Source organism: Pristiophorus japonicus, chromosome 24, assembly GCF_044704955.1.
Source record: "Pristiophorus japonicus isolate sPriJap1 chromosome 24, sPriJap1.hap1, whole genome shotgun sequence".
Lineage (NCBI taxonomy): Eukaryota > Metazoa > Chordata > Chondrichthyes > Pristiophoridae > Pristiophorus > Pristiophorus japonicus.
Window position 1 is genome coordinate 10,702,508 of NC_092000.1, and position 21,365 is coordinate 10,723,872.

A 21,365-nucleotide genomic window follows, 5' to 3' on the forward strand; every position below is an offset into this window, starting at 1 on the left:
AAAACTGCTGTTTTTCTCATTCAGTTGTAGAACCTTGAGGGAAATCTAGCCTCTTGGGCAAAGCAGCGTGTATCTGGCGACTGGAAAACAATCCAAGCATTTGAGGGCTGGCCTGGAGTGACTGATCCCAACTGGGGGCGAGGCTGAACAAATCTTCCTTCTCCCTTTCCTATGGAGAAAGAGCAGGGGAGTGGGACTGATTTGGCATGTTCTTTTCATGGGCTGAATGGATTCCTGTTTTTGATTCTACTAGTAAAGCAAAACCACATCACCAAATAAGCCTGAGGCATTTTGGCTGATATTTTTAATAGGCTGTTAATAGCCAGACTAGATCTCCATTTCAAAGAAGATCTTTGAAAGGTGATACATTTTCATTCTTGAGCTTTCATGCTTCCTGACAAGCTTGCACTTGTTGTGCCTAATGAGCCAGGTTGCAGGCAAGACAATGGCTCCATGTGTGGTATCTGTCGGTGCAAGAGGATTGGGTTTCTCTCTCCGTCACACTGCGTGTGATTTGGATTGATATTCTGAGCCAGTGCGTCCTCAGGGAACATAATCACTGAAATTCCATGTTCTGGGGGAGGTGAAGGAACATTTTGAAATTATCTTTCTACATTACTGAGCTGCAGCACAGAATCACATGAAGCAGGCTTGGTGCAGGAAAGCTCCTCATTTATCTCTGCACTGCTTCCCCCGACTCCATTTTGAAGATATTTTCCAATGCCTTCTCTTTTCTGTTGTACTTTCACCTCAATGGAGAGTCTCTGGGGCTGCTTAAAATTGAAAAATCTGGATAAAGGGCCAGGGTTCAAAATTCACATGGGTTCAATGGGAGTGACGGCTCACTAAAGTGAGCGCAGAACTGTGCTGCACAGATTAGTATCGGCCGTGGCTAAGTGGGTAGCACTCTTGTTTTGTCAGAAGGTTGTTGGTACAAGTCCCACTCCAGAGACTTGTGCACAAAAATTTGGGCTGACACACCCAGTGGAGTGCTGCACTGTCGGAGGTGCCATCTTTTGGATGAGACGTTAAACCAAAACCCAATCTGCCCTCTCAGGTAGACGTAAAAGATCCCACGGCACTATTTTGAAGAAGAGCAGGGGAGTTCTCCCCAGTGTCCTGGGGCCAATATTTATCCCTCAATCATAAGAACATAAGAATTAGGAACAGGAGTAGGCCATCTAGCCCCTCGAGCCTGCTCCGCCATTCAATAAGATCATGGCTGACCTGGTCGTGGACTCAGCTCCACTTACCCGCCCGCTCCCCGTAACCCTTAATTCCCTTATTGCTTAAAAATCTATCTATCTTTGACTTGAAAACATTCAATGAGCCAGCCTCAACTGCTTCCTTGGGCAGAGAATTCCACAGATTCACAACCCTCTGGAAGAAGAAATTCTTTCTCAACTCGGTTTTAAATTGGCTCCTTCGTATTTTGAGGCTGTGCCCCCTAGTTCTAGTCTCCCCCACCAATGGAAACAACCTCTCTGCCTCTATCTTGTCTATCCCTTTCATGATTTTAAATGTTTCTATAAGATCACCCCTCATCATTCTGAACTCCAAGGAGTAAAGACCCAGTCTACTCAATCTATCATCATAAGTTAACCCCCTCATTTCTTGAATCAGCCTAGTGAATCGTCTCTGTACCCCTTCCAAAGCTAGTATATCCTTAAGTAAGGTGACCAAAACTGCACGCAGTACTCCAGGTGCGGCCTTACCAATACCTTGTACAGTTGCAGCAACACCTCCCTGCTTTTGTACTCCATCTCTTTCGCAATGAAGGCCAACATTCCATTTGCCTTCCTGATTACCTGCTGCACCTGCAAACTAACCCTTTGGGATTCATGCACAAGGACCCCCAGGTCCCTCTGCACCACAGCATGTTGTAATTTCTCCCCATTCAAATAATATTCCCTTTTACTGTTTTTTTTCCCAAGGTGGATGACCTCACACTTTCCGACATTGTATTCCATCTGCCAAACCTTAGCCCATTCGCTTAACCTATCCAAATCTCCTTGTAGCCTCTCTGAGTCCTCTACACAACCCGCTTTCCCACTAATCTTAGTGTCATCTGCAAATTTTGTTGCACTGCACTCTGTCCCCTCCTCTAGGTCATCTATGTATATTGTAAACAGTTGTGGTCCCAGCACTGATCCCTGTGGCACACCACTAACCACTGATTTCCAACTGGAAAAGGACCCATTTATCCCGACTCTCTGCCTTCTGTTCGCCAGCCAATTCTCTATCCATGCTAATACATTTCCTCTGACTCCGCGTACCTTTATCTTCTGCAGTAACCTTTTGTGTGGCACCTTATCGAATGCCTTTTGGAAATCTAAATACACCACATCCATCGGTACACCTCTATCCACCATGCTCGTTATATCCTCAAAGAATTCCAGTAAGTTAGTTAAACATGATTTCCCTTTCATGAATCCATGCTGCGTCTGCTTGATTGCACTATTCCTATCCAGATGTCCCGCTATTTCTTCCTTAATGATAGTTTCAAGCATTTTTCCCACTACAGATGTTAAACTAACCGGCCTATAGTTACCTGCCTTTTGCCTGCCCCTTTTTTAAACAGAGGCGTTACATTAGCTGCTCTCCAATCCGCTGGTACCTCCCCAGAGTCCAGTGAATTTTGGTAGATTATAACAAATGCATCTGCTATAACTTCCGCCATCTCTTTTAATACCCTGGGATGCATTTCATCAGGACCAGGGGACATGTCTACCTTCAGTCCCATTAGTCTGTCCAGCAGTACCTCCCTAGCGATAGTGATCATCTCAAGGTCTTCCCTTCCCACATTCCTATGACCAGCAATTTTTGGCATGGTTTTTGTGTCTTCCACTGTGAAGACGGAAGCAAAATAATTGTTTAAGGTCTCAGCCATTTCCACATTTCCCATTATTAAATCCCCCTTTTCATCTTCTAAGGGACCAACATTTACTTTAGTCACTCTTTTCCATTTTATATATCTGTAAAAGCTTTTACTATCTGTTTTTATGTTTTGCGCAAGTTTACCTTCGTAGTCTATCTTCCCTTTCTTTATTGCTTTTTTAGTCATTCTTTGCTGTTGCTTAAAATTTTCCCAATCCTCTAGTTTCCCACTAACCTTGGCCACCTTATACGCATTGGTCTTTGATTTGATACTTTCCTTTATTTCCTTGGTTATCCACGGCTGGTTATCTCTTCTCTTGCCGCCCTTCTTTTTCACTGGAATATGTTTTTGTTGCGCATTATGAAAGAGCTCCTTAAAAGTCCTCCACTGTTCCTCAATTGTGCCACCGTTTAGTCCTTGTTTCCAGTCTACTTTAGCCAACTCTGCCCTCATCCCACTGTAGTCCCCTTTGTTTAAGCATAGTACTCTCGTTTCTGACGCAACTTCCTCATCCTCAATCTGTATTACAAATTCAACCATATTGTGATCACTCATTCCAAGAGGATCTTTTACGAGGAGATCGTTTATTTTTCCTGTTTCGTTACACAGGACCAGATCCAAAATGGCTTGCTCCCTTGTAGGCTCTATTACATACTGTTCTAAGAAACAATCCCGTATGCATTCTATGAATTCCTCCTCCAGGCTACCCCCTGCGATTTGATTTGACCAATCGATATGTAGGTTAAAATCCCCCATAACTACTGCCGTTCCTTTTTCACATGCCTCCATTATTCCCTTGATTATTGCCCGCCCCACCATGAAGTTATTATTTGGGGGCCTATAAACTACGCCGACCAGTGACTTTTTCCCCTTACTATCTCTAATCTCCACCCACAATGATTCAACATTTTGTTCATTAGAGCCAATATCATCCCTCACAACTGCCCTGATATCATCCCTTATTAACAGAGCTACCCCACCTCCCTTCCCTTCCTGCCTATCTTTCCGAATCGTCAGATACCCCTGTACGTTTAATTCCCAGTCCTGGCCACCTTGCAACCATGTCTCTGTAATGGCCACCAAATCATACCCATTTGTAATGATTTGTGCCATCAACTCATTTACTTTATTTCTAATGCTGCGTGCATTTAGGTAGAGTGTTTTCATCCTAGTTTTTAAACCATGAATTTTAGTTTTTACCTCTCCTGCAGCCCTTTTATATTCAGTGGTCCTTTTTGTTTCTTGCCTTTGGTTTCTCTGCCCTCCACTTTTACTCATCTCTTTTTTTGTCTTTTGTTTTTGTCTCCTTTTTGTTTCCCTCTGTCTTCCTGTATTGGTTCCCATCTCCCTGCCATATTAGTTTAACTCCTCACCAACAGCACTAGCAAACACTCCCCCTAGGACATTGATTCCGTTCCTGCCCAAGTGCAGACCGTCCGGTTTGTACTGGTCCCACCTCCCCCAGAACCTGTTCCAATGCCCCACAAATTTGAATCCCTCCCTGCTGCACCACTGCTCAAGCCACGTATTCATCTGTGCTATCCTGCGATTCCTACTCTGACTAGCACGTGGCAATCCCGAGATTACTACTTTTGAGGTCCTACTTTTTAATTTAACTCCTAGCTCCTTAAATTCGTCTCGTAGGACCTTATCCCATTTTTTTACCTATGTCGTTGGTACCAATGTGCACTACGACAACTGGCTGTTCTCCCTCCCTTTTCAGAATGTCCTGCACTCGCTCGGAGACATCCTTGACCCTTACACCAGGGAGGCAACATACCATCCTGGACTCTCGATTGCGGCCGCAGAAACGCCTATCTATTCCCCTTATGATTGAATCCCCTATCACTATCGCTCTTCCACTCTTTTTTATGCCCTCCTGTACAACAGAGCCAGCCATGGTGCCATGAACTTGGCTGCTGTTGCTCTCCCCTGATGAGTCATCTCCCTCAACAGCACTCAAAACAGTGTATCTGTTTTGCAGGGGGATGACCACAGGGGACCCCTGCACTACCTTCTTTGTACTACTCTTCCTGCTGGTCTTCCATTCCCTAGCTGGCTGTGGATCCTTCTCATGCGGTAAGACCAACTCACTACACGTGCCACTTATGTCATTCTCAGCATCGTGGATGCTCCAGAGTGAATCCACCCTCAGCTCCAATTCCGCAACGCGGTCCATCAGGAGATGGAGGCGGATACACTTCTTACACATGTAGTCATAAGGGACACCGGAAGCGTCCCTGAGTTCCCACATGGCACAGGAGGAGCATATCACGTGACATCACTAAAACAGATTATCTGGTCATTATCGCATTGATGTCTCTGGGAGCTTGCTGTGCGCAAATTGGCTGTTTCCTACTTTACAACCGTGTTTACACCTCAAAAGATACTTCATTGAATGTAAAGTGCTTTGGGACATCCTGAGGTTGTGAAAGGCACTATATAAATGCAAGATTTTCTTTTATCAGAAGAAGCCAGCTTCAATGCAGCTCAGAAACACTTCTCTGACAGATCACAGTAGGATTGCTACAATTGGCTTGGTCTCAGGCTAGGCAAGGTGAGGTTCACCAGAGTTCTTGCTCACGATAGCCACCCACTGCCTAGTGAACCACCCAGTCAGCACCTTCAGGTGAGGATCAGGGTGGCAAAGATTTATATGAGGACCTTTCATGCCCTCCCAGAGAGAGAACAAAGTGAATCAGGAACCCCATCATGGACAGCACTGCCACTAGCTGTCAAAGTCACCACGGCCTTAACTTTTATGCCACGGGCTCCTTCCAGGCTGCAGCAGGTTACATCAGTGATATCTCGCAGTTCGGGCATCTCATAGACTGGCAGCCTTACAATGTTGCAGTGGAGCCTCTGTTCATCATTTTGTTTTAATATATTTTTAGATTCATGTTTGATGTGATCACCATGTTCTACAAGTCAAGAGAAATGAAATGTTTTCTTTCTACTGTTGCTTCAGCTAAAAAAAACTTTATTTTCTTCCTCTCCCCCGCCCTGTCCCTACTTTCCCCTGGCTCACTCTGTACCTGCTTAGAAACTGTTATATCTTTAACTTCTTCCAGTTCTGATGAAAGGCCATCGGCCTGAAATGTTAACTCTGTTTCTCTCCACCGACGCTGCCTGACCTACTGAGCAATGTTCCCTCTAATTTTTTTCTGGCACTGCATGGCCCCTTTAAGGGGCTGCGCTGGCCATTCAAGATACCGCGCATGCACCGTTTTTGCCAGCTGCACGAGGTCCCTGGAGCGCTCCGCAGTCGCGCAGCTTAAAGGGAACCTTGCTGTAGAGTGTTTCCAAGCGATTTTGTTTTTATTTCAGGAAGTTGGCGATTGATGCCAGTAGTATTGGGTTTGAAATGTGAAGATTGTAGAGAGGGAGAGGGAGTTGCAAAAGTGTCTGACAACCACCACAGGACCCAAGAGCATTGTTGTGCGACGTAGCTGCCTCAATCGGAGTTATACTCCAGATAACTTGGGATTTACCAGCTAACAACAACTTGTGCCTTTAACATAATAAAACGCCCCAAGGCGCTTCACAGGAGCATTATCAAACAAAATTTGATACTGAGCCACATTAAGGAGATATTAGGACAGGTGACCAAAAGCTTGGTCAAAGAGGTAAGTTTTAAGAATCGTCTTGAGGAAAGAGAGGTGGAGAGGTTTAGTGAGGGAATTCCAGAGCTTAGTGCTGCTGAAAGTACGGCCGCCCAATGGTGGAGCGATTAAAATCGAAGGACTGCGCAAGAGGCCAGAATTGGAGGAGCGCAGAGATTTGTAAGGTTGTAGGGCTGGAGGAGATAGGGAGTGGCGAGGCCATGGAAGGATTTGAAAACAAGGATGAGAACTGAAATCGAGGCGTTGCCGGACTGGGAGTAGGTCAGCGAGCACAGGGATGATGGGTAAACGGGACTTGGTATGATTTAGGATAAGGGCAACTGAGTTTTGGACGAGCTGAAGCTTAACACATACCTATTATGTATGTAAGCATTACCAATGTGTAAGACTTGCCACCAGGAGGCGCACCTGTGGGAGACCCAAGGGTCACCTGCACACCCCGGGCAAGCAGGTATAAAAGGCAGTCTACCATGCTGCTTCCTCACTCTGCAGTTACATTAAAGAGACCAAGGTCACAACAGTTTGAGCTTACAGCATACAGTCTTGTGGAGTTATTCTGAACGTAACAATAGCAATATGGCAATGATGAGTCAGGCTTACTGCTTCCCCACTGACATGAAAAACTCACAGTGCGAAGTATAGCAGAATATACCTTGCGTATAATTACTCTGGGTGCTTTCTTTACCCAGAGAGTGATTAGAATGTGGAACATGCTACGACAAGGAGTAGTTGAGGCGAAAAACCATTGGCAGAAAAAAACATTTACGTAGTGTTTTTGGGGGGGTTTACGCTAAAGTTACGGCAGCTGATTGGGAAATTATCCAATCCCAAAGGAAGTTCCCGGGACAGTTGTGCTGAGTGAAGGAAAGAAACAGAAAGTGAAAAATCATGAATCACGCAAGTGACTGAAAAAAATAGGAAGCTGACTAAAGGAAATACATTAAAGTTGACAATTTGCCACCTTCACTTAGCCCTCAGGTGAAGGGAATTGCAAAAAAGGTTTAAGGTTGAAATTGTTTTTGGCAGCTGTTGCCACAATTGGAAAATGAACGAGTGAAAAGATGAAAGTGAACAATTTCCTACACGCTATTAGGCTAGAAGTAATTTCAAAAGCGAGTCTGGTATCGGATGTGGTCATGAATCAGTTTGAGAGTTGCTGCAATTTAATCTGTGACATGTACAGGGGACACACAACACAGGAGGGACCATCGATTTGTACATCGTTGAATTCAGAATCTATAGGAAGACCTACAGATTTGAGGAATTGACACAGACACCATTAAAGAGCCAGAGTAATGTGTGAAAAATGTAATAGAGTTACGTACAATGGGCTGGATTTTGCGTGGTTCTGAGTAGTTCTTTAGACTTAGAAATTTACAGCACGGAAGGAGGCCATTCAGCCCATCGTGTCCATGCCAGCCGACAAAGAGCTCTCCAGCCCAATCCCACTTTCCAGCTCTTGGTCCGTAGCCCTGTAGGTTACGGCACTTCAAGTGCACATCCAAGTACTTTTTAAATGTGGTGAGGGTTTCTGTCTCTACCACCCTTTCAGACAGCGAGTTCCAAACCCCCACTACTCTCTGGGTGAAAACATTTCTCCTCAAATCCCCTCTAAATCTTTAAGTCTATTTACTTTAAATCTATGCCCCCTGGTTATTGACCCCTCTGCAAAGGGGAATAAGTCCTTCCTATCCACTCTATCTAGGGCCCTCATAATTTTACACTTACATTTGCCCATAGACTTTCTACGGCAGGTCAGCCAAGCATCCAAAAAGCACTACGCCCTCTACAGGGCATCTGAGCCCTGTGGGAACAGGGCAAGCCAACGTGTAATGCCTTGACCAATCAGATGTTAACGAGCACCACCGAGTCTGCACCAGGAAGCGTCAAGTCAATGTCAAATCAGGTGAAGGAAACAAAATAAAGAGAGGGAAAGAAAGATTAGATTAAGAGAAAAAAGAAAGTCTTGCATTTCTAAAGCACCTTTCACAATGTAGAAAACACGGCAGCCAATTTATGCACAGCAAGCTCCCACAAACAGCAATATGATAATGATCAGATAATCTTTTTTAGTGATGTTGATTAAGGGATAAATATTGGCCAAGATACCAGGGATATCTCCCTTGCTCTTCTTCAAAATGGTGTCATGGGATCTTTTGCATCCACCTGAGAGAGCAGACAGGGCCTTAGTTTAACATCTCATCTGAAAGACAGCACAGCACTCCCTCAGCACTGCACTGGGAGTATCAGCCTGGATTTATGTGCTCAAGTCTCTGGAGTGAGACTTGAACCCACAACCTTCTGATTTGGAGGTGTAAGGGAAATAAATTCCACACCAAGTCCGAGTACGGTGAAGGAAAACGTCACAGTTTATTTGTACAAAGCGCTCTGGGAGAAGTGGGGAAACTCCGCAGCTTCGCCGCCCCTTCTCTCCGAGCGAAGTTTCCAAGTTATAATTATACCTTTGGGGGCGGTCCCGCCCCCTTACACCATTGTCCAATTATCTAACATTTTTGTACATCTTACCCTATATGGTAATGCTATGACAATCTATCTTTACATTGTGGTAAGTCAAAGGTTAACTAGCATACGCTCACACAAGTGGGGTTAGTTCTCCGCATCAGCAGAAAAACAAGGAACTATCTTCCTGTTATTAGTACAAGCAATATACATCTGTTTGCCTCTTCAACCGCCCATTGTCTTACTTCCCCTATCTCCAAGACTCAGGGTCACCGGACTTGAGACTATACATGTTTTTTGCTTAAGTATACATTTCTTACTTGACTACTCTCCCCGTCCCATAATTCATCAGAGAAAGACAGGGGAGCTGGCTACACATTATAAAAGTTACAAAGGTTATAGGTTAAGAAATTTCTCTCCAACAGTCCCTCCTTTTGATCTTTTCCCATCTCATGCAGATAAGAACAATCCAATCCTACATTCGGACTGTCTCGTCGTCTTGTGCCAGGATTCTTGGGCGAGCCTGGAGTTGGTGATACTGCTGAAAATGGAGGAGCAGCTTCTGATATGTTGCGGGTGGAAGTTGGGTTGTTGTAATCATCATTATCGCAAGGTACAATGCCAGGCATACGCCCACGATCCTGGCACAAGACCCTGTACAATACTTTGTCCCAACTTAGACATCCATCCCCCCTAGCCAGCCAACTGCACCATCCGGGGTGGTTAGTTTCTTCACTTCTCTCCTTATATGGTCGGCTAGGTTAGTTATATTCTCCGAATTATCGGGTATGTAAGTGCAACATTCGGCACCAATCAATGCGCAAGTGGCTCCGTTCTGGGTCAATACATAATCTAGGGCCATTCGGTTCTGAAGTACGGTAGTACGTTTGGCTACCATTTCAGCTGTTACGCTCTTCATCACCTCGTAAGTGTCATTAGCTATTTGTTCTAATAGCTATTTGCTATTTGCTAATCATAACCTCGTACGGTCCTATCCATTTTGGTGCAAAGCCAGGCTTCCCAGGGATGACCTTTAGCATTACGCGGGTCCCTGCCTGGGGCACATCTGGGAGAGCGGTGGATTCTAATTTCTCGTCCTGTCGGTGCTGCTTATCCCTGACCTGCGTTCTCATCTCCTTAAGATTGTTGCTCATTTCCAGGACGTACCTCCTGATCCTATCCCTTAAGGGTCCCACATCAGTTTACATACTGCCTTTATCACCCCTCCCGTGAAGTGGGTGCCCTGATCCGAATCCATTTGCACCGGCACCCCCCCCCCATCTGGGGATGATCTCCTCGGCCAGTATCCTGGCCACTGTAGTGGCCGTACAATTTCGTGTGGTTGAACGCTTACACCCACCGAGTGAATTGGTCAATTACCACCAAGCAATATCTTTTCCCCCATGAGTCCGGCAGTGGCCCGGTGAAATCTATCTGTATATTTTCCCATGGCCCCCTTGGTCTCGGTTGATGGGCCATCCATATCCTAACCGGCTTGCCATGGTTATGTTGCGCACATGTTATACAGCGCTGACAGTGTTTGGCTATATCCCGCCCCATTCCGGACCACCACCAATCTTCTGGTGAGCCACTCCATCATGGGTCCCCTGCCTGTATGGGCCACTCCATGGTGTAGTTCCAGTAATGTCTGCTTAATGCAGTTTGGGGCTGTGACTTTTCCATCCTTTATCCACTGGTGTGACTTCACTGCCCCCAGGAGGCCTTCTGCTGGGTTTTCTCCTATGTCCCTCATGTTCAGGCCCTGCTTTGTTTTTGGCCCATACCGGCTCTAGGGCCTCGCATATCACCCCGTCTACCCCCGACTCTTATCCCTAATCCCGGGCCAGTGGTTTAGCACTGCCCATTTTCGCAATGTTTCATAAGGGCACGGAGTACTTGCTTTTACGTCCATCCGCTTGCGGCCAGATTATTTTGTTAAGCTCGGCGTCTATTAATAGTTTAAATTCCCTTATTAAGTCTGTTCCTAGAATAATTCTTTCATTATTTGTATCAGGCAAGTATTATTACATGGGCTAGTTCTGTTTTATTTTATTCTGACTATCCCACCATTTCCTTTATCTGTCAGGTGAGTCTTCTTTATTCTATTAAGAAATCCAAATGAATAATGTCCAATATAAAACAGTTGTCAATGGAAAGGGTTAACTTCTTTACAGGTTTGTAAGAAGGCCTGATGTCATTACGTGACTTCACGTAATCATCCAAATTTCGTTTTTTTTTAAGTCTTTGTGCCTTCAAAACTTGCTTAGAAATTAGGAAACCGTTAAAACAGCAGAAATCATTAGTAAAGTCGTCATAATAGAAGTTTTCTCATCAGGACAGACAGCATTTTAGATTAAATTTCAATTTTTTCTTAACTTCTAATTCAGGTATTTGCCAAAGGTTTTTTTTAATTGATTTAAAATGATACCACACATTTTTAATAGCTATTTTGTTTAATGAACTTCAATTTTCACACAAGCTCTATACATTCCAACATTTCCTATAAGAATTTTAAAATCAGTAAGATTTTCTAATTCCCAATGTTTCTTTCTGTGCTGAGTTCGCATAGCTTAGATCTCTTCTCCTCGTTATTTTCAAAACCCTCCTGCTTGTTTAGACTGTTCGGGACTTTTCTGGATAAACACGTCTATTCTGGAAATCTTTTCAAACTGCAATGAAACTTTCTCGTAATTTAAAATCATTTTCAATGGAGAGTGTCTTTTACCTCTTCCAAAAATCTTTTCAATTAAACCAATATCTTTTTTTTTCACAGCCAATATCAACTAGTATTTAGTAAGTTATGTCCTCTTTCTTTTGATCTCCATTCTTCAAATTAGATTTTGGTATTTTACACAGAGGGCTCGTCTCTTGGTAACTTTGTTAATTCAGACAATTGAAGACACTTTTTCTTTCAATTTCGTTCAATTTGGTTTCTTTCAAGGCTGCATCTTTATCCTGTCTTTTCATAACTAGAATGGAGTCTAGCACGTAGGCTTTGAGGGCTGCTTTTCGTCCTCTCAAATGTCCCAGTTTTTCTTTCTGTTTCTGCATCTCCCACCACTCTCTCTGTTCTTTCACACTTTTTTTTTTTCCCGTCGGGGCCCTCTCCATTTCCTCACCACTCATCGCAGTCTCACGTCTCAGTCTCAGTCTCACGATTGTCAGAGGTACGCCTGGTCTTACTCACTTCTACCAGGCGGACTTGCAATCTTTATCGTCAGAGGTGTCTGATTACACTTGCGATTCTTACCACTCATCGTCGTCTCACGTCACCGTCTTACTACTGTCAGCGGTCCGTTCAGGACTTGCAGTCTCTATCGTCAGAGGTGTTTCAACACACTTGCGATTCGTTAAAAATGGTGCCTCCGCGACCCACTACGATCTTTTCCAGCTGCACCCGCAACTTACTACAACCACGTTAATTGTTCTACACACGACCCTCAAAGTCCCGACCTGTGTGACTCAAAGTCGCAAGGAGATTAGTCCCTACTTCACTCAATGTTCCACTTTTCCGTTGCCACTTTGTCCTCTCTATGTTCCCTTCGACCTTAATCCTTGGCCTTCATGTGGGGCATTCGCCCTCTTAATTCCGGCTCAAGTTAGGTGACTGAGATAGTTTGTGACAATCGAAGTGGCGGGGAACACTCGTTTCTTTCACACATCACTCATACCAAGCTAGCTTAGACTCTAACCCGCGGCTCAACTGTGGTTTTTCTCACCGTTCACGGACGTTTTGTTCTTTGGTGAATTGGGGCTCAGGGGTCGGCCTGTTCCGGGGCCCAATTGACTGGACGGTCAAACCTTGACTACTCGTCCCTCTCCATCGGCTAGGCGACCCGAGGCGACAGTATTCACCCTGCTCGCAGCGCCAAATTGTAAGGGAAATAAATTCCACACCAAGTCCGAGTACGGTGAAGGAAAACGTCACAGTTTATTCGTACAGAGCGCTCTGGGAGAAGTGGGGAAACTTCGCAGCTTCGCCACACCTTCTCTCCGAGCGAAGTTTCCAAGTTACAATTATACCTTTGGGGGCGGTCTCGCCCCCTTACACCATTGTCCAATTATCTAACATTTTTGTACGTCTTACCCTATATGGTAATGCTATGACAATCTATCTTTACATTGTGGTAAGTCAAAGGTTAACTAGCATACGCTCACACAAGTGGGGTTAGTTCTCCACATCAGCAGAAAACCAAGGAACTATCTTCCTGTTATTAGTACAAGCGATATACATCTGTTTGCCTCTTCAACTGCCCATTGTCTTACTTCCCCTATCTCCATGACTCAGGGTCACCGGACTTGAGACTATACATGCTTTTTGCTTAAGTATACATTTCTTACTTGACTACTCTCCCCGTCCCATAATTCATCAGAGAAAGTCAGGGGAGCTGGCTACACATTATAAAAGTTACAAAGGTTATAGGTTAAGAAATTTCTCTCCAACAGTGGCAAGAGTGCTACCCACTGAGCCACGGCTGACACAAAGGAGCTGAAAAGCGAAGCATTAGTAAGGAGCCGGGAAGCAGCTGCAGCAACGCTGCCTGTAACTCCAGCGGGACCGGGAATGGGCCATACTTTTGGTGTGGGCCCAAAAGGAATGAGAAAAATGAGACTACAATGCGAGGAATGAGGAGACATGTCTCGCTACTTCAAACTGTCCAATTGGGATGCTGTTCAGTGAGGGTAGCTCCTATCAAAACTAACTGCTAGCAAAGCCTTGTTCACCTGCTGCACCCTCAGTAAATACTCAGTAAATATCAGTGACTCACGAGGGAACGAACGTGCCTTTATATAGCTTCGCATGCATTATGTTACAGCCACCAAGTAGGTGGATGTGGCAGCTTATTTACGCACATGATCCCACACACAGCACCGAGATGAATGAATTTTCATCTATTTTTGGTGTTGCTGGTTGAGGGTGCCAATGTCAATCCTGCAAACGATGCCGTGGGATCTTGTAACATAGCCAAATTTGCTGATGATACAAAGATAGGTGGGAAAGCAAGTTGTGAGGAGGACGCCAAGAATCTGCAAAGGGATCTAGATCGGCCAAGTGAGTGGGCAAAAATTTGGCAGATGGAGTATAATAAGGGGTCGCCCATTTAAAATGGAAATGAGGAGGAATTTCTTCTCTCAGAGGGCCATTGAATCTTTGGAATGGAATTCTCTACCCCAGAGAGCTGTGGAGGCTGGGTCATTGAATATATTTAAGGTGGAGATAGACAGATTCATGAACGATAAAGGAGTCAAGGGTTATGGGGAGCGGGCGGGGAAGTGGAGTTGAGGCCAGGATCAGATCAGCCATGATCTTATTGAATGGCGGAGCAGGCTCGAGGGGCCAAATGGCCGACTCCTGCTCCTATTTCTTATGTTTAAACACCTATCACAAATAGGACACACAGGTTAATTCATTAGATTCTGGCACATGGAACTCAACAACTAGCATTTATATAGCTCCTTTAACGTAGTAAAATGTCTCAAGACGTTTCACAGGAGCGTTATTAAACAAAATTTGACAACGGGCCACATAAAAGACTTGCATTTCTATAGCGCCTTTCACGACCACCAGATGTCTCAAAACACTTTACAGCCAATTAAGTACTTTTTTCAAAATGTAGTCACTGTTCTAATATAGGAAACGCAGCAGCCAATATGTGCACAGCAAGCTCCCACAAACAGCAATGTGATAATGACCAGATAATCTGTTTTTGTTACATTGATTAAGGGATAATCATTGGCCCCAGGGCACTGGGATAACTCCCTTGCTCTTCTTCAAAATAGCACCGTGGATCTTCTACATCCACCCAAGAGAGCAGACAGGGCCTCGGTTTAACATCTCATCTGAAAGACGGCACCTTCAAAAGTGCAGCACTCCCTCAGCACTGTATTGGAGTATCAGCCTAGATTTATGTGCTCAAGTCCCTGGAGTGGGATTTGAACCCACAACCTTCTGACTCCAAGGTGAAGGTGCTACCCACTGAGCCACGGCAGACACTGCGAGATAGTAGGGCAGGTGGCCAAAAGCTTGGTCAAAGAGGTAGGTTTTAAATAGCATCTTGAAGGAGGGGAGAGGTTGAGAGGCAGAGAGGTTTAGGGAGAGCAATCCAGAGCTTAGGGTCTAAGCAGCGGAAGGCACGGCTGATGATGGTGAGGCGAAGGAAATTGGGGATACGCAGGAGGCCAGAATTGGAGGAGCACGGAGATCCCGGAGTATTGTAGAGCTGGAGGAGGTTACGGAGATAGGGAGGGAGTGCGAGGCCATGGAGGGATTTGAATACAAGGATGAGAATTTTAAATTCGAGGTATTGCTGGACTGGGAGCTTAAGTAGGTCAGCGAGCGCAGGGCTGGTGGGTGAGCAGGACCCTGGAGTGCGGTAAAAGATGGAACGCTTCTGATTTGAGCTGTTGCCTAGTTCCCACTGTCACCCCAGCCAGGAGACTTGAGGCTACCCTGACTCTTTTGTCAGTAGCGTTCAGGGCAATCGCCCTATAAAGAGGGCATTTCAATAGTCTCTGCCCTTAAAAACAGTTAGCATTTCTGCCACTTCACAACAAGGCCCCATTATTGGATGAGACACATCGATTCGAGGAAAGGGCAGGCTGGGGCTGTTTCCATGGTGACCGTGAATAGCAATCAAGGATCTTTTATACGAGCCTCATCAGTCTGGTGCTGAAGCCTTCAGCTTTCACTCACAGTCATCCGACAATTCAAAAAACAGCTCTAACCATTGCGGCACCTCACATCCCTCTCCACAGACCCCACCTCCCTCCCTCTGCTCCTGGCCCTCCACCATCCTTCCCCCTGCCCCCCCAGCCCTCCCACCTCCCTCCCCCCCAGCCCCCCCCCACCACCTCCACCCCCCGTCCCCCAGCTCCCCATCTCCCCCCCCCCCCCCGGCCCTCCACCTCCCTCCCCCTCGGCCCCTCAGTCCCTGCCCCCCGGCCCCTCACCTTCCCCCACCCCCTGCCCCTCACCTCCCTTCCCCCCGGACCTCCAGCCCCCGACCCTCCACCTCCCTCCCCCTCCTCCCCACCTCCTTCCCCCTGGCCCTCCACTTCCCTCCCCCACCCCCCCCGGCCTTCCACCTCCACCTCCCCACCCCTGGCCCCCCCACCTCCCAGCCCCCGCCCTGGTGCCTCAGCTGGTTGTGAGTGAGTAATTGAAGGCAACAGGGCCCAGGGAAGCTTCTCGGTTCAATCCCTCCCCTCGGTTAACCCGTGAGTAAGGTAACCTCGAGACGGGGTTGGCAGTAGAAATTGCAATTAATCTCACTGACTCTGGATGAGAAAGGGGAGGAGAGAGTGAAATATCATCTCTCCTCGTGATCACTATCCAATGGCTCCCCCTACCCCACTCCTCACCAGAAAGCAGGCGTGTGTCTGGGGGCGGGCCCAGGATTGAGCTCAGCTGTGATGCCTTCTGCAGTGGAATAGCTTGCCAACACTTGCCCTCTAGGCCTCTGCGTGAGGAATGTAATTTGAGCACCCAGCGCCGGACGAGGAGGGGGCGGGAAATTGGGGGGATAAGCGAGTGACACAGTGCAATGGGGCACAGGGCCACACACAAACCATAGGCACTGAGGCCAGTTACACTGAGACACTGGGGGGCAGCTGCAGCATGTTCTGGCCGACAGGGGTGAGGGAGAGGGCGAGCAAAACACATCCAAAGGAACCTTACAAAAAACGTCCTAAGTAAATTCACGTTCACATCTCCACGTTACACTCAGACTGAAGATCTTTAATCACTTTCTTTCCATTCCGGCCCCCGCAATCCATGATTACACCCACAAACATTACTAAACGCCCTCCCCACCCAACAATCCAAACCCCCTCCCCCATAATCCTATCCTCCCGTGGTTTTCTGCTGTAAGAATGAGCCAGAGGTTTAAAAAATCCTTTTAGTTATGCCGTAATTTCCCAGGAATCAAACCAGGCCGACAGCACTCTGGTTGTCCCGGCAACGGGGGTTCACAGTCACGGATTATAGTGAGGCCTCCTTCAGCCTGACGCACACACAGCCTCAGATTCTGGGGAGAGCCACAGGGTCGTTGCGAGGCCTCTCCTAATTTTAACCAGGAACACGCCTCTCGCTGGTGGTGTGATGTGAAGTCCACGCCTCCACTCTCGGGGAGGTGGGGCCCATGGCCTAGGGACTATTCATCGCCTCCAAACACAGGGCTGATTCCGAGATTGACTAGGGTGTCTTGGCTACGGCCCAGAATCCCAGCACACCACAGCGTCTTTTAATGGAATTCACTTTGCACTGTAGCTCTGGAAATAGGCCAAGGACAGCGAGGGGGATGGGAAGTGGACAGAAACAAGTCAATCAGCCTCTGGTCAAACTGAGCAGAATATAAGTGACATGAGAGCCTATATGATCCTAGCCTCCACCTGCATACTTTTGCTTCTGTATTTATTGTCCCTCAAAAGAACTTTTGCACTGTTTTATTTACAAGTATCGAGTCCTGGGGGACGGTGCTAGGAATGGGCATTCAGTTCCTCATCCAAGTGGGCGTTCTTTCACCTTGACACTGAAAACAGTGACTGTTGCCGAGCTATTTAACTACGGGAGGCAGCACTGCTGTACTCCCCTCCCTCCTGACCTGGCACTTTCCACCAGGGGTAATCAATAGCTCGCATGCACTTTCTCTCCCTCTCTCCTTTGCTCTCTCTCACTTTTGCTCTCTTGCTCTTTCTCGCTCTATCCCGCTCAATTGTTGTTTTTCACTCTCTCACCCTCTCTCCCTCTCTTTCTCCTTCTCTCTCTCTCCTCTCACTCTCAGTCTTTCTCTCCCTCTTACTCTCTCTCTCTCTCTCTCTCTCTCTCTCGCTCTTTCTCTCTCCCTCTCACTCTCTTGCTCTTTCTCTCTCTCTCCCACTCTCTCTCTTCCTCTTTCTCTCTCTCCCTCTTGCTCTCTTCCTCTTTCTCTCCTGCTCTTTCTCTCTCTACCTCTCCCTCTCGCTCTCTTCCTCTCTCTCCCTCTCACTCTCTTTCTCTCCCTCTCACTCTCTTCCTCTCTCTCTCTCTGGCTCTCTTCCTCTCTCTCTCTCTCGCTTTCTCTCTCTCTTCCTTTCACTCTCTTGCTTTCTCTCTCTCTTCCTTTCACTCTCTTGCTTTCTCTCTCTCTCTCTCTCTCTCTCTCCCTCCCCACCGTGCAGGGGAGCTGTATTGATCCCCCCTGAGTTTATCACACGCTCTGTTTGGAACTTCCGGCCCCAAAACACTCAGACTATTATTCGTAAAAAGTTTGAAGCTGAATAATTTGTTCAGTGAGACAGGAGTGACAAAAAACTGCAGGAGTGTTGGAGGGCAGGCGTTACTCTTCTGATCGCGAGTCTCTTTTGTGATGAGCTGAACAGAGCACGTTGCGTATACTCAGTGTAAGAATAGCAGTGCTGGACCTATCCAGTGGGACTGGATCACTGGCTCATACAGTGAGATTGGATCACTGGATCACATTGATGCATTTAAGGGGAGGCTGGACAAGCATACGAGGGAGAAGGGAATAGAGGGTTATGCCGATAGATTTAGATGAGGAAAGGCGGGAGGAGGCTCGAGTGGAGCATAAACTGGTTGGGCCGAATGACCTGTTTCTGTATCGTATATTCTACGTAATCCTACTTAAGTTGTTCTCATAAGCAGCTCCCCACTACCTCTCCCCGCTACCCCCTACCTCTCCCCGCTCCCCCCAAACAGGGATTTGCTGCTCACCCCCACCTCCCACATCAGCCTGCTCCTGCTCAGTGCTATGAAGCAGCCAGTTCCCAGTCGGATCTGTGCTGAGCAGGGAGGTGGGACGGTGTCACTTGTGTAAACGGCATTTGCAGCGGTGTCTCCACTCTCAGGCCAAGCAAGCTGAAGGTGGGGGACCAATGGAAAGAAAGGCTTGCATTTATATAGCGCCATTCACAATCTCAGGATGGCCCAAAGCACTTTACAACCAATGAAGTACTTTTGGAGTGTAGTCACTGTTGTAATGTGGTAAACGTGGCAGCCAATGTGCGTACAGCGAGCTCCCACAAACAGCAATGTGATAATGACCAGATAGTCTATTTTTGTTATGTTGATTGAGGGGTAAATATTGGCCCCAGGACACCGAGAGGAACTCCCCTGCTCTTTTACGTCCACCTGAGAGAGCAGACGGGGCCTCGGTTTAACGTCTCATCCTAAAGACAGCGACTCCGACAGTGCGGCGCTCCCTCCGCACTGCGCTGGGAGTGTCAGCCTAGATTTTTGTGTTCAAGTCTCTGAAGTGGCACTTGAACCCACAACCTTCTGACTCCGAGGCAGTTGTGCTACCCGTTGAGCCACAGCTGAGACTATGGGCCCAAGTTTCCACATGAGTTGCGCCTGATTTTTAGGAGCAACTGGTGGAGAACGGACTATCTTAGAAATCGCAATTCTCCACATTTTTTTTTCTGCAGTTCTAGTCAGGTAGAACAGTTCTACTTTGGAACAGAATTTTTTCTTCAAAAGGGGGCGTGTCCGGCTACTGACGCCTGATTTCAAAGTTTCCACAGTGAAAACGTACTCCAAACTAACTTAGAATGGAGCAAGTGAAGATTTTTGTAGAACTGAAAAAACCTGTTCTACACATTAAAAAATCAGGTGCAGGTTACAAACTAGGCGTCCGGAACGAGGTGGGGGAGGGGAAGGGAAGTCATTAAATTCTACAATAAATCCTTATTTATACTTCTACAAATATTATACAAATAAATCCAACCTGAATAAACATTTATAAGCAAAGAAAAGATTAAATAAACCATCTTCCTACCTGTGTGAAAGTGCTTCAGGCACAGAGAATGCTGCAGTCAGCCTGAGGCGCCCGTTCTTCCCGCGGGGGGGGGGTGAGGAGGTGCCCGTTCTTCCTGCGGGGGGGGGAGGAGGTGCCCGTTCTTCCTGCGGGGGGGGGGGAGGAGGCCGTTCTTCCCGCGGGGGTGGGGTGAGGAGGTGCCCGTTCTTCCTGCGGGGGGGGGGGAGGAGGCGCCCGTTCTTCCTGCGGGGGGGGGGGAGGAGGCACCCGTTCTTCCCGCGGGGGGGGGGGGGTAGGAGGCGCCCGTTCTTCCCGCGGGGGGGGGGGGGGTAGGAGGCGCCCGTTCTTCCCGTGGGGGGGGGGGGGGGGTAGGAGGCGCCCGTTCTTCCCGCGGGGGGGGGGGGTAGGAGGCGCCCGTTCTTCCCGCGGGGGGGGGGAGGAGGCGCCCGTTCTTCCCGTGGGGGAGGGGAGGGGGGTAGGAGGCGCCCGTTCTTCCCGGGGGGGGGGGGGGAGGAGGCGCCCGTTCTTCCCGTGGGGGGGGGGGGGCCCGTTCTTACCGCGGGGTGGGGGGGGAGGAGGCGCCCGTTCTTCCCGCGGGGGGGGGGAGGAGGCGCCCGTTCTTCCCGCGGGGGGGGGAGGGAGGAGGCGCCCGTTCTTCCCGCGGGGGGGGGGGGGGAGGCGCCCGTTCTTCCCGCGGGGGGGGGAGGGAGGAGGCGCCCGTTCTTCCCGCGGGGGGGGGGGGGGGGAGGCGCCCGTTCTTCCCGCGGGGGGGGGGGGGGGAGGAGGCGCCCGTTCTTCCCGCGGGGGGGGGGGGGGGAGGCGCCCGTTCTTCCCGCGGGGGGGGGAGGGAGGAGGCGCCCGTTCTTCCCGCGGGGGGGGGGGGGGGAGGAGGCGCCCGTTCTTCCCGCGGGGGGGGGAGGGAGGAGGCGCCCGTTCTTCCCGCGGGGGGGGGGGGGGGGGAGGCGCCCGTTCTTCCCGCGGGGGGGGGGGGGGGAGGCGCCCGTTCTTACCGTGGGGGGGGGGGGGAGGAGGCGCCCGTTCTTCCCGCGGGGGGGGGGGAGGAGGCGCCCGTTCTTCCCGTGGGGGGGGGGGGAGGAGGCGCCCGTTCTTCCCGCGGGGAGGGGGGGGGAGGAGGCGCCCGTTCTTCCCGTGGGGGGGGGGGGGAGGAGGCGCCCGTTCTTCCCGTGGGGGGGGGGGGGGGAGGAGGCGCCCGTTCTTCCTGTGGGGGGGGGGGGGGGAGGAGGCGCCCGTTCTTCCCGCGGGGGGGAGGGGGGAGGAGGAGGAGGCGCCCGTTCTTCCCGCGGAGGGGGGGGGGGGAGACAGTGAGAAGGCTGCAAGTGCTGATGTGCTGATGGCAATGTGCTTTTATTAAAAAATGTTCAAAAATTAAACAGCTACAAAGAACTACAAAAATGGCCGAGTGCCAATGTTTCCTTCACACTTCACACGCGTAAAGTTGCCGGCAGGAAAAAAACTAATTTAAATAGTACCCGCCCCCTCCCACTTACAAAATCAGCGCGAGTGTAGGCTCCGCCCCCCCCCTGGGCGCCGCGCCAGGCAGACAAGGAGCTGCAGGGCGCTCCAGAATCACGCGGTTTTTTTAGGCGCCGTTTTAGGCGCGAAAAACGGCCGCCCAGCTCGGAGGGGCGC